The sequence below is a fragment of the Haliotis rubra genome, unplaced genomic scaffold (assembly GCF_003918875.1).
Source record: "Haliotis rubra isolate DU_JTF1 unplaced genomic scaffold, ASM391887v1 Scf152, whole genome shotgun sequence".
Lineage (NCBI taxonomy): Eukaryota > Metazoa > Mollusca > Gastropoda > Lepetellida > Haliotidae > Haliotis > Haliotis rubra.
Window position 1 is genome coordinate 66,048 of NW_025765470.1, and position 6,000 is coordinate 72,047.

The window sequence follows — 6,000 nt, forward strand, 5'->3', positions numbered from 1 at the left end:
ATGGTTAGATAAACATTACCGGGGCGGATACAGCATTTAGATAAGGGGGTTGCCCACGGGGTGGGAGTGCACACTTCATTTTCACCCTCTTTCAAGAGTGTTTCAATAGTCATTATAAATTGTTCAGGACAAAGGGGTGGGGGTGGTGGTGGTTACGCACCCACACCTCTCTGGATCCGATAATACATTAGAATGTATTTCTTCTTTCTTTTTTTAATGTAGACTAGACAAAGGCTGAATATAAATTTAAAGAATGTATTTCTGTGTCAAGCTGACAGAGGAAACGGGTACTGACATCAGTTCTCATTCTGGCGTCCTGACTTATTCACTCTCATTGTTTTTAAGTCTGCTTACAATAAGGGCCAAGATTCTTTATCCGAAACCAATCGATACCGATTTCAAGGTACCCGGAGTTAAATTACAGACCTTGGTACGTAATGGCATTTATGGTATTTGATTGGACACATAATGTTCACATACTAAGACCAAAAGCACTGTACATAACTTTAAGTCCAAAATTCAAAGTTCCGTATTCATTGTTGTTTGTGACGCTGGTGGAAACATGAATCGTTTCTTACTCATCACGATGTCGTTGTCTCGCTGCCTGAAACACTCACTAACATCGTAGGTCGAAGTATGTTGCTAGGTGTACCCCTTCCGGAGAACCGTCTGCATGGCGCCTTTGGTTCGCGCTGAGCCCTACGTTATGTAAGAATAGTGCAAAACACGCAAACGTATATTAGTGTTTAGATACGATACCTCATACCGCAGCTAGGTATTATGTTTTTTAAGGTATCTAGTCTTGCTTGTCTTCATTGTTGCTCCCTTCAGAAGTCTCTCGTTCCTCCATGTTGACTGGTGCAGTATTCATCAAGTTATATTCCATAGTGTAAGATATATATATTTCCGACATAGATTATATGTCTGCACGTCTGAGCCTTCTGGAAGTGATTCAAAGTGACAAGAGTGCCAGGTATTTTGCAGAACAGAAGTCAGCGTTGTTCTTTGCGTGTTTGGCTCCAAGACTCTGGACGCCACATCACGGACAAACACAGCTGATATAGCACTAATGGCTAATGATCCCCTCTAAACAAATACATTCACCTTGCAATTGTTCACAAATTTCTCAACCATAAGAAACACAACACCTGTGCATTCAAGATGTCATTCACAAGGAGTGATAGTGTCAGAGGAACAGTGAAAAGAAAAAGAAAATCAGATTATGATTTCTGTCACCGGTTTACACCTCTGTGTTCCATGTTATTTTCAGAGCCGACTTCAGTGAAGATAGGAAATGTGGTTAATTCTTGATGTTACCACATCCTAACAGACCACCAATATATTTGGCGAGCAGTTGCTAGACCTGTGTTTCACCCATAGTTTATACATATTTAACGGCGGAGCATCCGGAGATAGTTGTGGTACTTTTATGTATATATCCCAACCAGGTTGCAGTGTTGTAGATTATTTTATAGGTTCTGTCAATATGCACCAATTATGCCACTCGATGCTAGTCGATTCCAGAGTAGAATCGAAACACATGCCAGTATGTCTTCATTTTATAAAACCAGCTGATAATGACAACAAGATTCCTCCTGACTCTAACAAACCCCAGAAGTATACATACAGATTGAACTCCTCCATGTCTGAAACATTCGTAAACAAATTATCCCAGTCAAGTCAGTTACTCACAGATTTGTCAATGCTCTTACATTCTGATTTTAATCTCGCTGTTAGCAAATTTGCAGATATTGTTTTATCCTCTGCTGACTGTATGAGGAAACCATGTGGAAGTGGTAGACCAAGGAGAACGCTTTATAACATTAACTGTGCTCGCTCTACAAAAGCAGCACGCAAGAGTTTAAGAATTTATCGCAATAGTAGCACTCATCATAACAGACATATATATTGTAAACTTAGAAGTCAGTATAAGTCCATTTGCAAATCTAGCAAAGTGTATTATCAAAACCAGACCCAAAACAAGCTGAAATCAACTTTGACAAACTCAGCTATGTTCTGGAAAGTACTCAGAAGCATTTCGCCCAGACGAGAAGTAACGAATAATATAAGTGAGGAAACTTGGTTTGATCATTTTCGTAATGTGTATAATTATCAAACTGCTAGTTGTACAATTAATGATGATGATGTTCTAGATGACATTGATAATGTCGTGTTGGAAGAAGTACACTGAGCTCTTAACCACTTGAAGAATGGTAAATCGCCGGTCAATGATGCTTTTACATGTGAAATGTTGAAATGTTGTGAAAAACATATAATGCCTTTTTAGTTGCATTGTTTAATAAGCTCTTTGATACTGGATCGTTTCCTGAAGATTGGACAATATCCACTATCATTCCTCTCCATAAACAAGCTTAAGGAAACAATCCTGACAACTATAGAGGTATCTCCTTATTGTGTGTAGTTAGTAAAATATATACAACTGTGCTAAATTCTAGATTGTCAAATTGGGCTAATCTGAAGAATAAGATATCCGAGACTCAAGCTGGTTTTAGACAGGGCTATTCCACTGTTGATCATATTTTTACACTTAATACAATTATAAAGAAGTGTTTATCTAAAACAAGAAGGAAACTATATGTCGCATAAGTTGATTTTAAAGAAGCATTTGATTCTGTTAATCGTGTTGAATTGTGCTCATGTCTAGAAAATACAGGCCTCTGTGTAAAATGCTGGCAGCCCTTCTAGGAATATATATATCAGTGAAAGCATGTGTAAGATTTAACAAGAACAGTTGTACAAATTATTTCGACTGTCCTGTTGGTTGGAAACAAGGCTGTATATTAAGTCCGATCCTTTTTTTCCTTTTTTATCAATGAATTGTCAAATGATATTGTTTTGAATGGAAAATATGGTGTTCAGTTATTTCCTGAGATGCTTGAAATATTATTACTGATGTTTGCTGATGATGTCATGTTAGTATCTGATGCTATTTCTGGATTACAGCGTCAACTGAATATTTTAGAAAAATTTGCTGACACTTGGGGATTACGTGTCAACCTAGATAAAACTTAGGTTGTTGTATTTACAAGGGGCGGGCATTTGGCAAAATGTGAAAAAATGGTTCTATAAAAATGAAGTGATTACAACTGTTATTACATACAGATATCTTGGAGACCGCCTCCGTGGTATAGTGGTTAGAGCGTCCGCCCGGATAACGGAAGGTCGCCGGTTCGATCCCCGACCGCGTCATACCAAAAGACGTTAAAATATGGTACTTGTTGGTCCCTGCCTAGCGCTCGGCATTAATGGGTACAACAAGGACTGGTCAGCTCGGAGTCAGTATAATGTGTCTGAGTGGGGTATTCATGCTTCACTGCGGCATGGTATCTCAGTGGGCTAGCACTATAAAACCAGCTTAAGTCTGGGCTAGTACAAGCAGCCGCACATACACACACACACGCATGCACGTCGTCATATGAGCGAAATATTCTCAAGCACGACGTTAAATCCAATTTCACCTCACCTCACAGATATCTTGGTATTATTTTTTTCTTCTACCTCTAAAATGACTATGCGCATTTGATCTAGCTCTCCGAGGTAAACGTGCACTGGTGGAAATTCTCCATAATTTGATTAAATTAAATACTATTGAGCCTACTGTATTTTTAAAAAATTTTGATTCACAGGTTCAGCCTATCTTATTATACGGCTCTGAAGTGTGGGGACTTAATACATTTGAGAAAATTGAAAATGTACAGATTATCGCATGTAAAAGATTTCTAAATGTTGGTCGACAAACGCCAAATGCTATAGCTTACGGCGAATGTGGCCGATATCCATTATATCCATCCATTTGTATGCATTAGCCAATCAGTTGGCAATAACTTGATATTTCTTCGACGCTTTAAAGATGTTGCTATTAATATGTTTTATCAATTTTTGAATAGTGTTTTACAAAATTGCACAAGATATAGGTTATATAAGGAGTACAAAAGTCTTTTATCTCCAGAAAATATTTAACTGCCATCACTGTAAAGAAATATCGTAATTTGTATACAAGATTAAGATCTGGTTTATTAAGGTTAAAAGTAAATGAAGGCAGATGGTCGAATGTTGATTATTGTCTAAAAATATGTCCACTTTGTGATTTAGACACGGAAAATGAATATAATGACTTAAGAAAATTATATTTTCCATTGTATTTTTGTAATAATCCAAACATCTTCAAGTTTAAGCTCCTCGTGATGACAGACAATAATACACTAATGCTCACAGTAAGTAAATATATGTTTCATAGCCTTAAAAGAAGGCAAACATCATTGAATGTGTAATATTCTAAATATTATGTATGAATTATGTATTGCAATGAACATGTATACGGGCCAACGGCCTAAAGACGTGAATAAACACACTTGACTTGACTTGACTTGACTTGACTTGAACAGAGTTGTTCAGTGCTGATACCATCAACAACTGATTTATACAGCATGGTGGTAGTCATGCTATATATAGCAACAGTATCGACGGGTCGGCTTAAAGTAATATTCGGCCCCATAACAGAGAGCGAGTTTGGTATGATAGAGTGAGTTGTGTGTTAGGCTGCTTGTCAACAACATTCCAGACAGTCGTCTCCGTAACGACGTAAGGGTTATCTGAATGTTGGCCACAAATGTACACATCATGTGTGCTGACCGGCTATGGAGAATATGGCATGCATACATTATACTTCATCTGACAGTACGTGTGAAGATCCGGGTTTGAATTGATCTTCAGTAACCCATGCTTGTCGTGAGAGGCGACTAACGCGATCGGTTGGTCAGGCTCGCTGACTTAGTTGACACATGACATCGTATCCCAATAAGGTAGATCGAGGCTCATGCTGTTGATCCCTGGATTGTCTGGTCCAGACTTGGTTATTTACAGACCGCCGCCATATAGCTGGAATATTACTGAGTGAGGCGTAAAAATAAACTCACTCACTCACTCATCAGACAGTTGCCCACATACAACGGAAAGCACTCGTAAATTCCAAATGAACGGTGAAAAAGACCGAATAGTTGGATTTAAAAAAACAACAACACATTGTCATGCGAAGGCAAATCGGAGGTGAGGTGAGGTGAAATTGGGTTTTACGTCGTGCTTGAGAATATTTCGCTCATATGACGACGTGCATGCATGTGTATGTGTATGTGCGGCTGCTTGTACTAGCCCAGACTTAAGCTGGCTTTTTAGTGCTAGCCCACTGAGATACCATGCCGCAGTGAAGCATGAATACCCCACTCAGACACATTATACTGACTCCGAGCCGACCAGTCCTTGTTGTACCCATTAATGCCGAGCGCAAGGCAGGGACCAACAAGTACCATATTTTAACGTCTTTTTGGTATGACGCGGTCGGGGATCGAACCGGCGACCTTCCGCTCTCCGGGCGGACGCTCTAACCACAACACCACGGAGGCGGTCGAAGGCAAACCAGAGAGTGAGATTATTCCCATGATGACACAATGCTACAGCGCCTCATCACGCATGCGTAAATTACAATTACCATTGTCATTATTTATGACGGAACGAAGGCCAAGTGTGAAATTGTGCTGTGGTAAGTTTTCGATTTCTGGTTTTCAATTTGTTAAAATAACACTACTACAAACGCAGCTACAAGACGTTGCTGTCCAATGTCAGTACATCTTGGTGCGGGAGGAGACAGGCGTTGGGAGTTTACTGCTTTGGTGAAACCGTGGAGCAAGGATAGGATGCTGGCAAACCTGGAACCATAATCAGTGCGAGATCCGAACCCATGATCATAGGTTTCCGGCACATCTAAGGGACGAAACTCGATCCAGCAATTTGGCGACTGTGCCCCCAATGTCCCTGGTCAGTCTGGGACCGTGTTCAGCCTTGCGTCAATCATTCTTTTGATTCCAGGTCTGATTCAAAGCCTATTGTTGTCCATTTGAAAGGTTAATAAAATGCCTCTCAACGTGTACTGTACCAAACGACACTATTAATTGTGCTGTGTCAGATATGACACTTCCTATGAAC